This window comes from Rhinopithecus roxellana, chromosome 6 (genome assembly GCF_007565055.1).
Source record: "Rhinopithecus roxellana isolate Shanxi Qingling chromosome 6, ASM756505v1, whole genome shotgun sequence".
NCBI lineage: Eukaryota > Metazoa > Chordata > Mammalia > Primates > Cercopithecidae > Rhinopithecus > Rhinopithecus roxellana.
The window spans coordinates 64,729,375-64,751,107 of NC_044554.1; the positions used below are offsets into that span (position 1 = coordinate 64,729,375).

The 21,733-nt window shown below is 42.4% G+C and overlaps 1 long non-coding RNA gene and 2 pseudogenes across 1 annotated transcript; 2 read left to right on the forward strand and 1 right to left on the reverse strand.

The window, feature by feature from the left end:
* Positions 1–197: 197 nt before the first annotated feature.
* LOC104674431 lies at positions 198–5,943 on the reverse strand. Its single transcript, XR_749642.1, has 2 exons — positions 5,802–5,943; positions 198–473 (listed from the first exon to the last, which is right to left on the reverse strand). It is a non-coding gene; the product is annotated as an uncharacterized LOC104674431 (long non-coding RNA).
* LOC115898462 lies at positions 4,637–4,704 on the forward strand (annotated as a pseudogene).
* On the forward strand, positions 5,129–5,172 carry LOC115898461 (annotated as a pseudogene).
* Positions 5,944–21,733: the final 15,790 nt, after the last annotated feature.

The window sequence follows — 21,733 nt, forward strand, 5'->3', positions numbered from 1 at the left end:
GTTTCTCCATGTTGGTCAGGCTGGTCTCGAACTCCCGATCTCAGGTGATCTGCCTACCTTGACCTCCCAAAGTGCTGGGATTAGCCACTGTGTCTGGCCCAAATTCTGAATTTATTACATAATGAACTAACCATCAAGGTCAAATGTGACACATATAGAAAAAGAGTTTGACAAGCATTACACACAAAGGACAAGCATGGAGGCTGACTTTTGTATTTCATTATACAGTCAGAGAGAAGCCTAAAGGGCCTGGAGGCTCTCCCCGTCCAATTCCATCAGTCCTTCCCTCTGGTCATTCAGATCACACCCCTGCTCCAGCACCTGTTATAGCTCCTGACTCAGTAAAGCAACTTCTGACCTCACTTTTCTCATTATCTTTTGTTTACCAGGTAGGAAAAGTGATTTCATGGTTACATTCTCTAAGGATTGGATTAGAGACCACATCCTTTGGTTTGCATTTCCCTAGAAATAACCTAGAAAGGGAACACACAGCACAAAAGCGTAGTAATTAATAAATGGATATGTTGTTGTTCACAGTTAAAGCTTAACCACAAAAATAAAGCTCATTGGTTTAGATATACGGTTTGAGTATACTTGGCCATTGAGACACCCAAGAGTCAGTTGGGGAGATAACTTCTTCTCTTTTCCGTGCAAGTCTGTTAAGCACACTTCTGTGGTGTTCAACCCTCAGAGGAAGAAGGCTTGGGTGCCCAGTCTAGAAAGCTGATTGTGAGCAAATGATTTTTTAGCTCTAAACAAGATGCCAAGCAGTTGTGTAAATGGTGCTTTAAGGTGGCTCACACCTGTAATTCTAGTGCTTTGGGAAGCCTAGGCTCCTGGGAGGATCACTCTAGGACAGGAGTTCAAGGCTACAGTGAGCTGTGATCTTGCCACTGCACTCCAGCCTGCACAACAGAATGAGACTCTGTCTCTATTTAAACAAAAACAAAAACAAACAAACAAACAAAAAGATATGCACCTCTTCCTACTTCCCCCACCAAACCTCAAAAACAAGCGTATTGAATCTTTTTAGAAACCATGTGACAGATACTTAGTTGTCTGTTAGTTGTCTGTCCCAACACCCATTCTGTTTCTTTCTTTCTTTCTTTCTTTCTTTCTTTCTTTCTTTCTTTCTTTCTTTCTTTCTTTCTTTCTTTCTTTCTTTCTTTCTTTCTTTCTTTCTTTCTTTCTCTCTTTCTTTCTCTTTTTTTTTTTTCGTTCTCTTTTCGTCCTTCTTCTTCTTCTTCTTTCTTTTTCTTTCTTCTTCTCTTTCTTTCTTCTCTTCTCTTCCTTTCTTCTTTGTCTTTCTCTTTCTTCCTTCCTTTTCCTTCTTCTTTCCTTTCCTTCCTTCTTCCTTCCTTTCCTTTCCTTTCCTTCTTCTTCTATCCTTCCTTCTTCTTCCTTCCTTTCCTTCCTTTCTCCTTCCTTCCTTTCTTTTCTTTTCTTCTTTCTTTCTTTCCTTTTTTCTTTCTTCTTTCTTTCTTTCTTCTTCTTTCTTTTTTCTTTCTTTCTTTCTTTCTTTCTTCTTTCTTTCTTTCTTTTTCTTTCTGACAAGGTCTCACTCTGTGGCCCAGGCTGCAGTGGCACAATCTTCACTGACCGCAATGTCCACCTCCCAAGTTCAAGGAATTCTTCTGCCTCAGCCTCCCGAGTAGCTGGGACTACAAACGTGCACCACTATGCCTGGCTAATTTTTGTATTTTTAGTAGAGATGGGGTTTCGCCATCTCTACTAAAGGCTGGTCTCAAACTCCTGGCCTTAAGTAATCCGCCTGCCTTGGCCTCCCAAAATGCTGGGATTACAGGCCTCAGCCACCATGCCCGGCCCATTCTGATTTTTTAGTAATAGAATACTTGATCATTAGTTGGGCACAGGTCTCCTGTTAGAAAGATTACATTTCCTGGCTTCTCTTGCAGCTAGGTAAGGCCATGTGACTACCTTCTGGAAAAGGAGATATAAAATTATTTACCAATAACTTTAAGCAATGAAGAAAATAGGGTTAATTTACAGGAAATTAGGACTGTAGAAACTACAAACTTGTAGCTTCTGGGGAAAGTTACATAGATGTGGGTTCCAATAACTTGAGAAAACATTGCTTTTTCCTCCTTGTGTATTCAGTAATATTGATGCTGCCACAATCACTGCTGTTTGCACATTGAGTGATGAAAACTTTGGTGACAGCCTCAACCATGCTGACTGTCCTTTGATTTGAGGGCAAAGCCACTTTGGCAGTGCAAGGTATCATTTCATAGCTTGCACAGGAATTATCAGGACGTTCAGTTGTCAGCTGGGGCTTGACCCAGGTTTTGTGAAGCTAAGAGTTTATACAATTTTGGAAACTCTTAAAAATAAAAAGACTGGATGGAGGAAGTCATAGGGAGTTATTGTTTAATGGGTGCAGAGTTTCAGTTACTGAAGATGAGAAAGTTTTGGAGATGGATGGTGAGAATGTACTTCATACCACCGAACTGCATACCTAAAATGGTTAAAATGGTACATTTTATGTTGTGTATATTTCACCACAGTGAAAAGATGCTAGACCTTAACAAATAAAATTACAACACCCACGAAAGTATGATACAAAATTGCTAGAGGTCCTCCTAGGGCCTCATAAGGCCCATATGAATTAGAGGCCCTGAAGCTTTAAGTTTTATTATCTTTGTGGTAAGTCTGTCCCATTTAAATCTATGTCACTATTTAAAACAGTTTATTATTACATAAGCAGTGCAAAGCTTTGTAGAATATTGGAAAATACAGCAAGGTTTCTGTTGTTGTTGTTTTGAGATGGAGTCTTGCTCTGTCATCCAGGCTGGAGTGCAATGGCGTGATCTTGGCTCATTGCAACCTCCGCCTCCCAGGTTCAAGTGATTCTCCTGCCTCAACCTCCAGAGTAGCTGGGATTGCAGGCACCCGCCAACATGCCTGGCTAATTTTTGTATTTTCAGTAGAGACGGGGTTTCACCATGTTGGTCAGGCTGGTCTTGAACTCCTGACCTCAAGAAATCCATGCACGTTGTCCTCCCAAAGTGCTGGGATTACAGGTGTGAGCCACCATGGCCAGCAATACAGCAAGTTTTTATTAAAACTCAGCATAGTCCTGCCTCCTGGAGAACATCACTATAACTGTGTGTGTGTGTGTGTGTGTGTGTGTGTGTGTGTGTGTGTGTGTGTAAAACCAAAATGAGATCATACTTTAAATATTGTTTTATAACTTTTTAATAACCTGTTTCATTTAGTTGACACTCTTTTTAACAACCTGATTCATTTAGTTGACACTCTCTGCCTTTGTTTTTCCCTATATTTTCATCTTACCTAATTTTCAGGCCACATTATACTTTTTCCAGTTAACCAAAATTATTACTACAGCTGGCTTATCCAAATCAGTACCGAATCCAGGACCAAGCATGTTCCCTTAGCTTATTTAATTTAGTATATTCCCCTTTTTAGGACGCTTATTAGTGAGAGCAGTTGAGTGAGTTGTTCCACACCACGTCCTACCTTCTAGGTTTGTCTGGTTGCTTCCATGGGTTGATGTTTAGCTTGATTCTCTAGCTACTCATTTCCTGTGAAATAGAAGCTCTATCTAAAGGGTTACTGGATTCAAGGTAAACAGTTTTTAAAAAAATTAAAATAGTCACTATTTCTTAGTAAAGCTCTATCACAGGATATCTGTAAGATGCTACTCTTCTCTCCCAAAGCATGCCAGGAGGAAAGTACACATGACAACTGCATGTCAAAAGAATAGTGATCCCAGGAAGTAGAAGAAAATATTTGACAAGACTCTTCTCTGTACTCTCAAAGAAATTAAATATAATATGGACCTTTTGAACAAAAATGTAGAGATACCAAAATAAGATGAAATTAAGACCAAAAGAGGTAAGCGAAGAAGCAAGAAAAACCAGGCCAGGTGTGGTGGCTCATGCCTGTAATCCCAGCACTTTGGGAGGCTGAGGTGGGTGGATCACCTGAGGTTGGGAGTTCAAGACCAGCCTGACCAATATGGAGAAACCCTGTCTCAACTAAAAATACAAAATTAGCTGGGAGTGGTGGCACGTGGGTGTAATCCCAGCTACTTGGGAGGCTGAGGCAGGAGAATCACTTGAACCCGGAGGTAGAGGTTGCGATGAGCCAAGATCATGCCATTGCGCTCCAGCCTGGGCAACAAGACCAAAACTCCGTCTCAAAAAATATAAATAAATAAATAAAATTAAAAAAAAAAAAAAGAAAAGAAAAGAAAAGAAAAAGAGAAACAAGAAAAACTCACTAAAGATCTGGAAGTCATATTAGAAGCCATAAGAAGTAGAGCTGGCATGACAGAAAACTGAGTCAGCGACATGGATGACAGGTTTGAGAATATGACACAATAAAGCTGGGGAGAGAGATGAACTGACTGGGGAGAAATGAGAGACATAGAAAATAGCTATGTTGATCCAACATGCAGATTGAGTCCTAGGGAAGAAATGAAATTCAAAAAAGTAATAAAAAACATAAAAAGAAACAGTCATTTCTGAAACAAACAAACAAAAGTCCTGATTTAGTAAAAGAACTGAATTTACTATATTGCAGGTAAAATGAGCAAAGAAGCCACTGGCTCTTATGAAGTTCCTAAATCTTAGGGATAAAGAATGCATTAGCTAAGTGTTACCACTCTTTTACAATTTGTCTAGCAGGACTGGTTATGGTGGCTCACACCTGTAATCCCAGTGCTTTGGGAGACTGAGGTGGGCAGATCACTTGAGACCAGTTTGAGACCAGCCTGGCCAACATGACAAAACCCTGTCTCTACAAACCATACAAAAATTAGCCAGGTGTGGTGGCAGGCACCTGTAGTCCCAGCTACTCAGGAGATGGAGGCAGGAGAATTGCTTGAACCCGGGAAATGGAGGCAGGAGGATCATGAGGTTAGAAGTTCGAGACCAGCCTGGCCAACATGGTGAAACCCCGTCTCTACTAAAGATACTAAAAATTAGCTGGGCGTGGTGGCGCACACCTGTAATCTCAGCTACTCGAGAGGCTGAGGCAGGAGAATCGCTTGAACCCGGGAGGTGGAGGTTGCAGTGAGCCGAGATCACGCCATTGCACTCCAGCTTGGGTGACAGGACGAGACTCTGTCTCAAAAAAAAAAAAAAGAATTTCTCTAGCAGGTTTTCTGGTTTCCACTGGAAAACCCCATATTAAAAACAAACAAACAAACAAACAAATTATACTTCAAATATCCAGAAAGAAGAAGCAGACAGTCTACCCAGGGGATAAAAGGAGACTGGCCTCAGACCTCTTTCCAGCAATTTTAGATGGCATAGGACAATGAAACAATGGAGAAAGAATGTTGAGAAGAAAAGTATGTGACCTCATGATTCTATAAATGGCTTAAAATTCATTCAAATATAGCAAAAATAATCTCAAAACACTAAGCACACCAAAATAAATCCATAAGCTGGTTCTTTGAAAAAAATTAGTTGGACCACTAAACATTTTACTTTGTAAAAACATGGACATAAAACATGAAATAAGAAAACATTAGGAGATATACCTAATGTAAATGACGAGTTAATGGGTGCAGCACACCAACATGGCTCATGTATACATATGTAACAAACCTGCACGTTGTGCACATGTACCCTAGAACTTAAAGTATAATTAAAAAAAAAAAAGAAAGAAAACATAAGTATGTGCAAATGAAGGGGAGGTACAGGCTTCTGGGTGAAGGTAGTGGCATGAAGCTGTACTACTTAAGATGTAGTCCAGGTAATCAAATACCCCAAACTATTGTGACTTAAAATAGAATTTTGATTTTCTCTTACATAATAGTTCAAAGGTCAGCAGTCCAGAGTGGATACAGTATCTCTGCCCTTCTCAACATGTGGCTTTGAGCTCTGGGTCCTAAGGTGGCTGCTCCAGCTCCTGCCATTATGTCTGCATCCTGGCCAGTGAGAAGGGGGAAAAGAAAGGGGAGTTTACACTCATTCCTTTTAAGGCTATGACCTGAAAATGGCATAATCACTTTTGCTCACATCCCATTGGTCGGAATTCAGACACAGGGCCACACCCAGATACAAGGGAAGCTGGGAAATGTAGCTTTTCACTGGGTGGCCATGAGCCCACCTAGAACTGGAGAATTATTTATTATTTAAGGATGCAGGATATTGATGGACAATTAGCAACCCGTGCGAAGAAGCTATGTCACAGAATGACTACCCTTGCCATACACATTAAGTATATAGTTTATTTAAAAAACAGAAGATTGACTATCAATAACCTAACAAAGAAAGAGATTAAGTCGGGTGGCCAAAGGGTAGAAAAGATGTAAAATTTGGAGCTAGCCTGATAATAGAGAAAGAATGCTAATTAATAAAATTGTCCGTGTTCTCACAAATTACTCCCTCCTCCTCCCCAAATTGGAGAAGAGCAGTCTGAGGGAGTCAGTAATCAGCTCAGGAAAACAATTCAAGAAAACCCTTCAAGAGTAGAAGAAAACAATTCAAGAAAAACCTTCAGAAATCTCCTGTCAGTCACAGCACTGTCTCATTAGAGACAGAAAAGCCCAGCTGGGTTCACCATTGTTCAGTTCTTCAGGCTTATTTGATGGAAGGATTACCTCATGAGAATAGGATACACCTCCAAATAGAAAAGATGGCTGTTTAAAATTTTTCAGGAGACAATTCAGCCTTAAAAAAGAAAGAAATGGGCCCGGTGCAATGGCTCACACCTGTAATCCCAACACCTTCGGAGGCCGAGGTGGGAGAACTGTTCGAGCCCAGGAGTTTGAGATCAGCCTGGGCAACGTAATGAGACCTCGTCTCTACTAAAAATTAAATAAATAAATAAATAAATAAATAAATAAATAAATAAATAAAATTGGCCAGGTGCAGTGGCATGCGCCTGTGGCCCCAGCTACCTGACAGGCTGAGGCAAAAGGATCGCTTGAGCCTGGGAGAGCAAGGCTGCAGTGAGCCATGACATGATCATACCATCGCACTCCCGCCTACGCCACAGAGATCCTGGAAAGAGGGAAAGAAAAGAAAAGAAAAGGAGAGAAAGGAAGGAAGGAGAAAGAGAAAGAGAGAGAAAGAAAGGAGGAAGGAAGGAGGGAAGGAAGGAAGGAAAGGAAGGAAGAAAAAGGAAGAAAAAGAAAGAAAGAAAGGAAGGAAGGAAGGAAGAAAAAGGAAGAAAGGAAATCCTGCCATAGGCAACAGCATGCACGGACCTGGTGAAATAAACCAGACACAAAAAGACAAATATCGTGTGATGTCACTTATATATGAAATCAAAAATAGTTGGCCAGGCAGGGTGGCTCACATCTGTAATCCCAGTACTTTGGGAGGCCAAGGCGGGAGGATCATTTGAATCCAGGAGTTCAAGACTAGCCTGGGCAACATAGTGAGACCCCCATCTCTAAAAATAAAATATAATAATAATAAAAATTAGCAGGGCTTGTGTTCCCAGGCTGAGGCGGGAGGATTGCTTGAAGCCAGGAGATTGAGGCTGCGGTGAGCCATGATCGTGCCACACTGTACTCCAGCCTGGGCGACAGAGAGAGACCCTGTCTCAAAGAAAATAAATTAGTCAAGCTTATAGAAGCAGAGTGTAGAACAGTGGTTGCCAGGGGCTGGGTGGAGAGGTGAAGATGAGGAGATGGTGGTCAAAGAGTACAAAGTTTCAGTTGTAGGATAGATGAATGAGTTCTGGAGATTCACTATGAGGCATCATGCCTACCACTAACAATGCTGTACTATATAGTTAAAATTTCCCAAGAGGGTAGATCTTCTATTCAATGTTCTACACACACACACACACACACACACACACACACACACACACACACAATAATAATAATAATAATAATAATAATAATAATAATAATAGGGCAGGAGGAAAATTCAGGAGGTGATGGGTATGTCTATGGCCTTGATGGTAGTAGGGTTGGCTTCACAGGTGTATATTTATCCCCACATTCATCAAGTTGTATACATTAAATATATACAGCCTTTTACATCTCAATCATACCTCAATAAAATGGTTAAAAAAGAAAACTTTTAGGGGAGAGGATACCCCATGTCCTCTGACAAAGGCTATAGACAGGTCCCTGAGTCCTCATCACCCTAGGACCTTCAGCCTATGGAAGACTGAAGGTCAATAATACAACCTGCAGCCTTCCAACTCTGTTGTAGCCCTTTGCATTTCCCAGAGTCCCACGAGGAGCTGCCTTACTGCCTGCTGTGTGGCAGCAAGCAGGGTAGGAGACAGAGGTGAGCCCACCAGGCTCTGGGATTGCAGTATGCCCAGGGATGAAGGATGAGGCAGATCAGAGAGCTTCTCGAAGACAGAGGGCTTGCTCGGTAGGGACGGTGGCCGATGAGGGAGTCAGCCAGTGTGGTTGGGAGACTGGGTACCTGAGCAAATAAGTAAACACATTGAGGATAATGGTAGCCAGGTTTCTCACTGTGGGAGAAGGTCCTTGTAAGCATGGCAAGCTTGGGAAGGCTAGAAAGAACCCTGAGGTGGTAGACTGAAATTGGAGATATCAGAATGAACTCAGTTTAAAATACATAAATAAATAGAGAGAGAGAGAGAGAGAGAGAGAGAAAGAGATGGAGATATATAGTTATAGGTGCATAAGTGTATAAAAATGTCTGTGCATATATGGCTGTGTGTGTGTGTTTTTCTAAATCTGTCCATTGAGAGGGCCTAGAAGCAGTGACACAACAGTAAGAAGAAGCACACTAAGTGTGTAGATTGGTTTCCAAATACCATCTTCCACTCTAAAGAACCAGGATTTCTTGGAGAAATGGCTGATTCCAAGATTGAGGCGGAAAAGTACAAGATAAGAGTGGAGCCTCTTGTTTGCCAGAAAGGAAGGAAGTGCTCAAAGAATGATGGCGGACAAGCGAAAAGAATGCAGAAGACAGCCTGGAGGTGCTCCCGCAAGCCAAATTTGGGACTGTTTGAATGTCAAAACAGATGACAGTAATAAGTTACAAACTCTTGAATAAAATTGAAACCTATGAGTCATACTGATGAGAGAGAGAGAGAGAGAGAGAGAGAGAGAGAGAGAGAGAGGAACCTCTTCCTTATAGTAGAATGTCAACTCTTAATTGTAGAAGGGATAATGGAAGCAGAAAATTGCCATTTGGCAGGGTGCCATGGCTCACACCTGTAATCCCAACACTTTGGGAGGCCAAAGTGGGTGGATCACTTGAGCATGAAGTTCGAGGCCAGCCTGGGTAACACAGCGAGACCCCGTCTCTATAAAAATTAGCTGGGTGTAGTGGCACGCGCCTGTGGTCCCAGCTATTTGGGAGGCTGAGGTGGGAGGATCACCTGAGTCCAGGAGGTGGAGGTTGCAGTGAGCTATTGTCATGCTACTGCACCCCAGCCTGGGCGACAGAGTGAGATCCTGTCTCAAAAACAAACAAACAAACGAACAAAACCACCCAAAAAAATCATCATTTGGCGCCATCAGAGTTGCAGCTGATTCAGGCAGAAGTTTTCAATAGAGGCTAAGGCTGGTGAGTAAAGGAAGTTTGATGAAGAACTGGTATCAATGCAATCTTGGGATATATGTTTGGAAAAACCTTCTGAATTATAGAAGGGGAAATGATAATGTTATGGTAGAAAAATCTGGCAGAAAACAAAATTAGTCCCCTGATGTGCAGCTGTGAGAATGGCACAGCTCCATTCCCAGGGCACTACTGCTGAGAAAACAAGACCCAAGTTTGATCATGAGGAAACACCAGACGGATCCATGTGACAAGGTAAAGCCTGTGCTGTCTAAGACAGTTGAGAACAAGAAAGACAAGGAAAGGCCAAGAAACTGTTCTGGATTGGGGGATGGGGTGGAAGGACCATACTGACAACACATGGAAACCAAATTCCATGTATGTTCACGAGGGAAATGTTTCTAGCAGCTTTATCACCCAAACTAGAAATGACTCAGATGTCCTTCAGCAGGTGAGTTGATAAACAAACTGCATTGCATCCACACAGTGGAATACTATTCGGCAACAAAAAGGAACAGACTATTGATTTATGCAACAGTAAGGCTAAGTGAAAGAAGACAGAAAGCTCTATATTGTAGGATTCCATTGACCTATTCTGAACTCTGATAGTGAGAAAGCTGGCTCTCATGATGGTTCCTTATTTGTTCAATCCTAATATGTTGAACATTATAATGTAATGTAGTTTCAGAATTGCTAACCCATATTGTGTGATAAACAAATTTACCCACTAAAGCAGGGGTCCCCAGCCTCCAGGCTGGTGCAGACTGTTACGAACCGGGCAGCACAGCAGGAGGTGAGTGGTTGGCAGTGAGTGAAGCTTCATCTGTATTTACAACCTCTGCCCATTGCTCACATTATCACCTGAGTTCGGCCTCCTGCCAGATCAGCAGCGGCATTAGATTCTCATAGGCATGCGAACACTATTGTGAACTGCACATGTGAGTGATCTAGGTTGTGTGCTCCTCATAAGACTCTAACTAGGCCAGGAGCGGTGGATCATGCCTGTAATTCCAGCACTTTGGGAGGCCGAGGCAGGCAGATTACCTGAAGTCAGGAGTTTGAGACCAGCCTGGCCAACATGGTGAAACCCTGTGTCTACTAAAAATACGAAAATTAGCCAGGTGTGGTGGCAGGCGCCTGTAATCCCAGCTACTCGAGGGGCTGGGGCAAGAGAATTGCTTGAGCCTGGGAGGTGGAGCTTGTAGTGAGCCCAGATGGTGCCACTGCACTCCAGACTGGCCAACAGAGTGAGACTCTGTCTCAAAAAAAAGAAAAAAAAAAAGATTCTTAACTAATGCCTGATGATCTAAGGTGGAACAGTTTCATCCCAAAACCATCATCATCACCCCCGCCCCCCACCTTCCATCTGTGGAAACAGTCTTCCAAGAAACCAGTTCCTGGTGCCAAAAAGGTTGGGGGCCACTGAACTAAAGTACAGCTTTTCTGTACTTATTTTGGTCTTTAGCCAATCAGTATAGTTTCCCAAAGCTACTGAGGAGAACTCTTTCTTCTCCATTCCCTTCAATATACTACAGTTAGATGCATTTGCCACAGTCTGCATTCCAACCTGGGTTCCCCTGACATTCAACTGATTTTTTTTCCTTTGCATACAGTGAAACTCACTCTTTGTGGCATACCTTTCTATGGGTTTTGACAAATGCACAGGGTAATGTATCCTCCAACATCAAGTCATCTCTCATGCTGTTCCTCTGTAGTCAAACCTTCCCCCAAGCCCTAAATGGCCCCACTGAATTGTTTACTATTGTGCCAAGCACTGCTTTGGCAGCTTCTTCACTTTTTTTTTTTTTTTTTTTTTGGGTGACAGGATGTCGCTCTGTCATCCACACAGGAGTGCAGCAACAAGATCATAGTTCACTGCAGCCTTGAACTCCTCAGTTCAAACGATCCTCCTGCCTCAGCCTCGTGAGTCAGTAGGACTATAAGTTGCTCCACCATGCCCAGCTAATTTTTAAAATTTGTTGTAGAGATGTGATCTGTCTATGTTGCCCAGGCTGATGTCAAGTGATCCTCCTGCCTTGGCCTCCCAAAGTGCTGGGATTATAGGCATGAGCCACTGTGCCCTGCTCTGCACATTTTGATATGCTGTATTTTTGTTTTCATTCAGTTGGGTGCAAACTGTTTTAAAATTTCCCTTTAGTCCTCTTTGATCCACAGGTTATGTAGAAGTGTGTAGTTTATATTTTGGGATTTCCCAGAAATCTTTCTGCTACTGATTTACAGTTTAATTTTGTCATGGTCTGATTATACACTTTGCATGAAATTTGTTGAGGTTTATTTTATGGCCCAAAATGTGGTGTCTCTTAATAAACGTTCCATGTGTACCTGAAAAGAAAGTGCATTTTACTGCTATTGAATAGAATGTTCTACAAATTGCCAATTAAGTCTAGTTGTTTAGTAGTGTTGTTTACATTTTCTGTATTTTTACTGATTTTTATGGCCTGTTTTATCAACTTACTGAGAGAAGAATATTGAAGTCTTTATAATTATGAATTTGTCTTTTATTTCTGTTCTAACAGTTTTTGTCTCAAGTATTTTGAAGCTCTATTTTTACATGCTCGCACATTTAAAACTATTATATCTCTTTGGAGAATTGACCCCTTTATCACTATATAATGTCCTCCTTATGGCTGCTAATATTCCTTGCCTGGGAGTCTACTTCATCTAGTATTAAAATAGGTACTCCAGTTTTCTTTTGGTGTGTGTTACATAGCTTTCTCTGTCCTTTTACTTTTAACCTCTCTGTCTTTACATTTTTAAAAAAGATTTATTGTAGATCGCATACAGTTTGGTCCATTTTTAAAGCTGATCTGACAATCTCTGACTTTTAACCGATGTGTTTAGAGTGACCATCCACATTTACTGTGATTATTGCTATAGCTGCATTAACATCTACCATATTGATCACTGTTTTCTATTTGTTCCATCCGTTCTCTATTTGTTCCATCTGTTCTCTGCATCTTTTCTTCACTTTTTCTGCCTTTTGAGGGGGAGGGTTATTGATCATTTTTTATGATTCCATTTTATCATCTCCATTATCTTATACATGTATATCATATTTATAATGTATAAAAACATCTTTTCAATAAATTTTAGTGGTTGACCTAATAATCATAATATGCATCTACGATTAACTGAAATCCAACTGCAAATAATATTATACTGCTTTGTGTGTAGTGTAAGGATCTTACAACAGGTCCTTCTAATATCTCCCTCTTGTTTTTTCTGCTACTGTTGTCATACAGTCTACTTTTATATATGTTATAAACCTACAATATGTTGCCACTATTTTTGCTTTATCTTTTAGAGAAACTAAAATTTTTTAAAAATTGATTCTGTCTTATCTTCTTTTATTCCATTTCCAGTGTGCTTCATTTCTTTGTGCAGATCCAAGTTTCAGTCTGATATTGTATTCCTTCTACCTGAAGAACATTCTTTAAGATTTCTAATAGAGCTGGTCTGCTGGCAATGCATTCCTTCAGTTTTCATTTGTCTGGGAAAGGTTTTTACCTCTTTGGTATTGTGAAGGATATTTTCACTGAGTATAGAATTTTGGGTTGCTAGAGAGTTTTGTCTTGTTTTGTTTCGTTTTCACTTTAAAGAAGGTCAGTCCATTTTCTTTTGGCTTCTATGGTTTCTGATAAGAAGTTCACTGTAACTCTTATTTTTGTGAAGAATATAATAAATTCCTCTTCAAAGACTTAATCCTGTTAACTTCCTTTAAAATTCAAGAGGGAGAAATTGTTAAGTACAATGAGTTCTGAGTTCCTCTCCAAAGAACCAATGTGTCAGTATGTTCAGCTCCCCGTTCTTTGTTCTCCATTTTAAAGTTTAACTTCCTCATTCTTATGTCTCCTTGCCCCTAGTTTCAGTAAGCAACCCCCTCCTAGCCTCTATCACCTGCTCTGTTCTTAGTCACCTGCTCTGTTCCTAGTCACCTGCTTTGTTCTTAATCATCCTTAGTCACCTGCTTTGCAACCATCCCTCCTGCCAAAACTACTAACCTTGCCATTCCGGCTTACATCCTCGCTCTCTTTAAAATAGCTAATCAGAATTAGCTTAGACTGTGCCATCCAACCCCAGTCAATAGGGGAAAGACACAGCAGTAGGGACTAGCTGCATTAGGAATAAGACCCCCTACCCCTCCCTCGTCTGGTGTGCTCTCACCATTGCTCCATCTGTGAGATGTACCCTTCTATAGAAGTAAATTGCCTTGCTGAGAAAACTTTTGCCTCAGTGCTATTTTCACTTGGCGGCAGCGAGCATTTACTTCCAACATTTGTTTCTGTGTATGGAATACAGTTGGCCCTTGAACAACATGGGTCTGAACTTTGAGGGTCCACTTACACCTGGATTTTAAAAATACACACAGTTTACCCTCTGTATGGGTGGGCTCCACATCCAGAACCAAACACATTGTGTGAAACATGGTATTGGCTGGATATGAAGCTTGGTATTGGCTGGATGTGAAGCCCACCTAGATGGAGGGCTCACATTTCTTATCAGTTGGTTCCACCGGGACTTAGGAATGTGTGGATTTGGTATCTGTAGGGGAACAAGCCCCCTGTGAATACTGCAGGACAACTGTGTTTCTTTCTTCTCTTGCTCCTTCAAGATGTCCTCTTTTTGCTTTGTTTTCAGCAGTATGAACTTAAAATGTGTAGGTAGTGTATCGTGTGTGTGTGTGTGTGTGTGTGTGCACTCATGCTAGTATATCCTGCTTTCTGCTCTCTGAGCTTCTTGGATCTGAGATTTGATGGCTGTCATTAATTCTGGGAAATTCTTGGCCATTATTTCCTCAAATATTTCTTCTATTCCATTTCTTCCCTTCTCCTGGGATTCCAGCGATGTATGTATGTTTCAAGCTCATGTTTTTATATTGATTTTAACATCTAAATAAAATGGTAGCAAATAGAATCTATCTTGTAGTAAAAGAATAATAAAACCTTACTAAGGCCAGGCATGGTGGCTCACTCCTGTAATCCCAGCACTTGGGGAAGCTGAGGTGACCAGATCACCTGAGGTCAGGTGTTTGAGACCAACCTGGCCAACATGGTGAAACTCCATCTCTACTAAAAATACAAAATTGCTGGGTGTGGTGGTGCATGCCTGTAATCCCAGCTACTTGCGAGGCTGAGGCAGGAGAATGGCTTGAACCTTGGTGGCGGAGGTTGCAGTGAGCTGAGATCATGCCACTACACTGTAGCCTGGGTGACAGAGAGAGACTCTGTCTCAAAAAAGAAAAAAAAAAAATCCAAAAAAAAAAAAAACAAAATACAAAAAAAAAAAAGCTTACTAAATGTGAGTATTAAAGAAAGCAAGAATAATTGAAGATTACAAACTATACAACTACAATTCACATGGTAATTAGTCAAGAGGAAAATATCTTATGATGTACCACTGTACTCCAGCCTGGGCAACAGAGAGAGACCCCATCTCAAAAAGAAAAAGAAAAACAAAAGTATAAAGAAAGCTTGAAAGTAAAAGAATGAAAGAGAAGTATACTATATAAGTACTAACAAAAGAAAGCTGGTGACCTATATTAATGTTAGTCAAATGGACTTTAAACCAAAAACCTCTGCTAAAAAGAAAAAGGACCACTGTGGAATGATAAAAAGTTCAATTCACCAGGAACTTAAAAAAAAAAAAAAAAAAACCCTCAAATGTATAATAGTCTCAATCTATATAAAGCAAAATTGACAGAACTGCATATGAACAAAGTAATAATCATAGAAGGTGATTTTAATGCCTTTCTGTAATTGATACAGTATGCAGACCAGATCAGTAAGGATATAGAATATTTAAACATGATTAACAAACTTGATTTAATAGACCATAGGCAGAGAACACTACACCCAACAATTGCAGAATATGCTTTAATTTTAAGTACATAGGCCGGGCGCGGTGGCTGAAGCCTGTAATCCCAGCACTTTGGGAGGCTGAGACGGGCAGATCACGAGGTCAGGAGATCGAGACCATCCTGGCTAACACAGTGAAACCCCGTCTCTACTAAAAAATACAAAAAACTAGCCGGGCGAGGTGGCGGGCGCCTGTAGTCCCAGCTACTCGGGAGGCTGAGGCAGGAGAATGGTGTAAACCCGGGAGGCGGAGCTTGCAGGGAGCTGAGATCCGGCCACTGCACTCCAGCCTGGGCGACAGAGCGAGACTCTGTCTCAAAAAAAAAAAAAAAAAATTTAAGTACATGGGGAAATTTACAAGTAAAAAATGGCCAGATTATGAGCAATAAAGCAAATTTCAGCAAATTTCAGTCACTGAATTGCATGTAGCAATATTCAAATCTAGAGCGCAATGCACTTAAGCTATAAATCAAACAAAAAATCACTAGGCTGTGGGATTCAGTGAGATTCAGACATCAAAGTGATTGTAAATCAGGAGGGTGCAAGCATTCCTGAAAATCTTCAGGAATGACAGGAGTAGCCTAGGGGCTTGAGTCACTTCATTTAGGTAAAAAAAGAAACAGTGACCTTAGAAGGTTACTGAACTTGACACCCTCAGATTACACGAGAACAAATGAATTGTTAAATAAAAAGCGGTTGAAGTGCTTGTTTCAATGAGGTGGGTTGTTTTTGGCAGGGGCAGTGGCAGTGGCAGGGATGGACAGACAGGCCCCAATATTACTTAGTTCTGTGTTATTGGAAGCTTTATGAACAATATTTTTGTAATACATATTTTAAAATTTTTATTAAAAATTCATTTAAATGTTCATTGAGTTTAATTCAGTTGGTGCCTTGTTAAATGTAAGAGACAAAGAGTTAGAGATGACTATGAAGACTTGAACCTGGCTGCCCTGGAATATTGTGGTGATAAGGACAGAAACCAGGACTTCAGGAGCAAGAGCCCTCAGGAGAAGACAATAAGTTAGCTGATACAAGATGTTCCCCTGTTCCCTGACATGACCATGGTAGGGAACCCCCAGGGCTCAGCTGGCTGGAGGAGGGGCTGTATATTGAGGGGCATTGGCCAGGCGTGGTGGCTCACACCTATAATCCCAACACTTTGGGAGGCTGAGGCAGGTGGATCACTTGAGGTCAGGAGTTCGAGACCGGCCTGCCCAACACAGCAAAACCCCATCTCTACCAAAAACACAAAAATTAGCCAAGCGTGGTGGCACACTCCTGTGGACCCAGCTACTTGGGAGGCTGAGGCAGAAGAATGCTTGACCTCAGGAGGAAGAGGTCGCAGTGAGCCAAGATCAGGCCATTGCACTCCAGCCTGGGCGACAGAGTGAGACTCCATCTCTAAATAAATAAATAAAATAAAACAAATAAAAATGAGGGAATTTTGGAACCTGATTCTATGGACAGAACGGGAATCTAGGCAGGAATCCTCCCTCTGACAGACAGCCCAGAAGAGACTGAAGATTATAGGACCTAGTTGGAGTCAGGGTGGCACAGGCTAAGGAGGGGCAGGAGAGACTCTGAGGCGTGGGTGATGGCATGGCTGGGATTGAACCAGGGAGCAGGAGAGGCTGCCCAGGACTCTCTGCCCTGAGGGCTGAGAAGAAGGTGTGGGAAGAGCAGAGCAGAGGAGCCTAGAGAAGCAGCCCCAGTGTGGGGTGGGGGTAAGAGGAGGCAGAGATGATGCAGGAGCTGTCTAAGTGCCACCAAAGTCAACAGAGAAGTACTGGGGAGGTCAACACTCCTCCAGTGTTGTGGTTCTCAACCCTGTCAGATCCAAGTCCTCTTTTTATGACAAATATTTTGTCACACTCTTTCACCAGCCTGAAATAAAATTCATAATGATTGTAACCTACCTATACAAATAAAATTTAAAAATTTATATCCTGTCCCAACTGTAATATACAAGGAAAATATAAAACAATACATGTCAATATGTAAATGCTTGTGCACGACTTCATTCGAAGCTATGAAATAGAATCAGAAACTTGTACCCAGAGTGCATTAGTTACAAAAAATAGACCCATAAAGGTGTATTGAATGTACTACTCCAAAACAGTAAAGATCCACTGCAGATTGGTAAGTGGGGCTCAAAATAGTCGAGGTGGGGCGGCGTTATTGTGAATCAATGAAATGATGGGGTTAGTCCGCTCCGTCAGGGGGCTGGGAGAGGCAGAGCCAAAGGGGCGGGGTGGTAACTGCCGCCACATCTTAGGTTCTGAGATCAGACCAGGTCGGGCGTGTTCAGGGTGGTATGGCTGTAGACACCGGCGGTGGTGCCTGGTGCTGCAGGGGCAGACCCCCACCCTCCCGGACTGTAGCAGGGGCGCAGGCCGGCGGAAAAGAGTGAGCAGAATCAGGGGGCTGTTGGAAAGCACGGCGACAAAAGGGGGACAGAGGGAGGAGCTGGAAGCCAAAAGCCTACAGGACCCAGTATTCCCAGGAGGTCTCCCATCCACGTGTTAACCAGGCCGGACCCTTCTTAGCTTTTGATATCAGACGAGATCGGGCACGTTCAGGGTGGTATGGCAGTGGCACCTGGTGCTGCAGTGGCGGACCCCCACCAGGAGGGAGACTCTGTCTCAAAAAAAAAAAAAAAAAAAATTAAAAATGTTCAGGTGGACTTAGGCAGGGGTGTAATCTATACTTCTCTTTGTGGTGACCATGAGGATGCTATATTCAGACCTCCGGCTGCAGGGAGGCCCCATTCTGGGGAGATGCAGATTCCTCTAATGTGCACTGGATTTAAGGGTTCTCTGCCAGTCTGCTGAAACTTTCTTGGAACTGTGCTGCAGCCTGAGACTCTCCTACCCAGTCCTCCTTGATTTCCCATTGGTCAAATCCAACCAAAGCTGGACAGCATGGCCCTCCCTTGACACAGTCTATAGAGGTTCCCAGCCTCTGGGGCAGAGAGCAGGATGGTGGAGGGTGGAGAGTGGCTTGACCTGGCCTGGGGTGGGATGGGGGCAGGAGCTTAGAGAGGACACCCAGCATATTACCAAAGACTTGGTTTGGCCTGCAAGGATAGTAACATCTTTTTCTTTAAAGGTTAGACATAGTGAATAGAGTTACTTAAGCCCTTGTTGATTGGGTTCTCATTGTTTGCAGCTAAACATGAGACTGGTATAGACCTTAAAGCAAGAAGCCAACTTGCTATGAAGATAATGTGAGTACACAAAGATCAAGGGACCTAGGAAGAAAGGAGTCCAGAAAAGATCTGAGCAAAGCAAATTTCAGTCTTTAGTGAAGAAGGCTGGAAGTTCAGCCTTCAGAACTCCATGCGTGATAGTCACAATTGAGTGACTATATTTATGCCTAAATTAACTGCCTTGCAAAATATATTTAGTCTTCATTTCAGTTTGTGAGTTTAGTCATTCTCCACAAACCCTTCTCCTGTGCTTATAACCTCCCAAAGTATTGTTATATATAGATGCATGGACTCGGTGGGCTGAATTCTTATGCTCAGAGAGGAAAAATACTTGTGATCAGTACCCCTTATAGAATTGTCCTATCAAAGTTTACTTACATTATCTTGGGTTATATGTTACACGTGGACTAAAGTCCATGTGCCGGGGTCTGTCTTTCTTTCTTTCTTTCTTTCTTTCTTTCTTTCTTTCTTTCTTTCTTTCTTTCTTTCTTTCTTTCTTTCTTTCTTTCTTTCTTTCTTTCTTTCTTTCTTTCTTTTTTGAGACAGAGTCTCACTCTCTCTCCCAGGCTGGAGTCCAGTGACACAATCTCAACTCACTGCAACCTCCACCTCCCGGGTTCAAGCAATTGTCCCTGCCTCAGCCTCCCAAATAGCTGGGATTCTAGGCGCCCAGCATCATGCCTGGATAATTTTTGTATTTTTTAGTAGAGATGGGGTTTCACCATGTTGGCTAGGCTAGTCTTGAACTCCTGACCTCAAGTGATCTGCCCGCCTCGGCCTCCCAAATTGCTGGGATTACAGGCGTGAGCCACGGTGCCTGGCCGGAGTTCTTGCTCTTACACTACAAAGTTTCCAACACAAGAAGCTGAAAATTCTGCAGTGCGGCACCAAACCACTTTTCACTGTCTCCCAAGGCACAGTCATTTAATAATCAGTAGTCCAAGTACTAAGAATACTAAGAAAATTTCCTGGAAAACAGGGACCACACCTTCTCCCCTCCCTGGCTCTGTGCATGGCCTGCCGTTGAGGAACCTAAGAACCTACAACCAGCTGACCCTCTTCGGGGGAGCGCCCTCATAGAATCTCCAGCATTGGTTTTCCCATCTGTAAAAGACAGGCAGCTGTGGAGACTGGGAGACCAGCTAGGCTTCCAGATCCAAGTCATTGCACTCCCCATTGTATGACAGCATGTGTTGCTTGATCTTGGATGAGCAGACCCAGGTGACAAAGTCCTCCGTGCAGCACGTGACAAAGATAGGTGGAGTCGATAACCACATCCAGGGCCCACGAGCACATGGCCTTGCTCTATGAAGGCCCTGCAGCCTAAGGAGAATGGTGGGGTAGAGGCAGCAGCAACAAGGACAAGGACAAGGCCTGGACAAAGCCCTGATGATGTCGCAGAGTTCCAGCAAGCCGTGTGTGGGCACCAGGCCCAGAGCATACAGCTTGTACAGCAGCGCTTGGGCAGCTCTGGCATCCCAGGCTCCGCTGGCTGCAGCACGGGTCAGCTTCCCTCTGGAGCCAGGGAGGCAGCCCATGCAGGTTGTGGTCCATGACCTCCCAGTGCAGGAAGTCCACCTGCTCCAGCAGCTTCTGCTCCTGGAACTTAAGCTTCAGCTCCACGATGACTGCAGACAGAGTGGCAGGACCCCAAACCACCACATTCCTCTTGCATCCAGATATGGCCCTTGAACGGAATGAGAGGAGGGATGGATGTCACAGACATTCCTTTCCTTCCTTGACCAAGGCAGTGTACTTAATTTGGAGACTTTAGAAAGGTATAAAAGCAACTTAGAATACACCGACTGTGACTATTTCTTTGCATGTCATGGATACATGGTGTGTTTCTGGTTGCTGTTGCAATTATTAATAACACGAAACAGTGTGTTTTTTGGGCATAATTTTAAAATTCAGTTTACTAAAAGAAAATTATCTGTATCCGTAATGGGGAAATAAATTGATTTGTTCTAAATCAGGCAGGAATCACAGACAGAGCAAAATCCAGAACTGCCTTCGCTTAGACTATCTGTAGATTGTGGTAATTCTGGTGGTTTCAAGTTATAGCTTCTGCAAATGACTTCAGCCTTAATAATTCTAAATGTTCATTTTAAATTATGAAGCTTTACCACTCTCAGTGATTGGAACCACTTTTGAAGCCATGGTCTTGGATTTCTCGAGTTGAGCCCCTTGTGTTTTATTTTTTCTAAACTGATGACCTGTATTTCTGGGAGGTCACTAATGAATCCCCCAGAGCCATGTGTTTCTATACCATCATGCTTCCAGCTTCTCTGCTTCCCTGCCTGCTGCCTCACCAACACCAGTACAGCCCTAATTAACCTGCTGCTTATTATTTTTCTCAAGACTTACAAAGGCGTTTGTGAAGCTTTCCTATCATTTCCACCACATCTTTTAAGAGGGTCCATTTGGGTGTTATTCTTTGAGGATATTTTCTCTTTTCTCTGAATTCCATGTCAGAAACTTTAAGATGCATTTTTACATTATCTTGGGGATTGTTTTTGCAGATGTCTTGTCCTGGTAGAGTATAATTAACTCTGGATAACAATGTTTTGTTTCTTTTCTCTTTTAAATGGTATGTGTATTGGCCGTTAGAAGTTTTACCAATCCCATGTATGGTATTGTTTTCATCTAAGAAATAGATTCTGAGAAATCAACTTCAAGGATGAGCCCAGTCAGCATGGGCTGTTGTTTCTTCCCTCGTTTTGAGGGAGAAACAGTGTGGAACAGCCAGAGCTGGCTATGGCAGAAATGGATTTACTTAAGAAATAGACACTTTAACTGGGTCAGTCTAGTAGGACCCAGGCACTGGCAGATACACAATGAATAGACACATATGGCTGGCACGTTTCTCTACGCAGCCTCCATGTTTCTGGGCACAGAACCACATCAATTAGACTTCATGGTTGTACACATACAAAACATGCAGCCAACTCAAGCAGAAGGGAATTTGTTGGAAGACTATTGGGGAGCTCTTCACACCAACTGAAGGTTAAAAGAACCAGGCATGGAGAATAGGCCATAACCAAAAAGCAGTAAGCTGGAGGGAAGCCCAGCGACTGTCTCATGGCTGGCACTGCCTTGCCAGGATGGTGTCCCCACTAGGACGCCTGCATGGAGATGAGTGACGTTCCTGC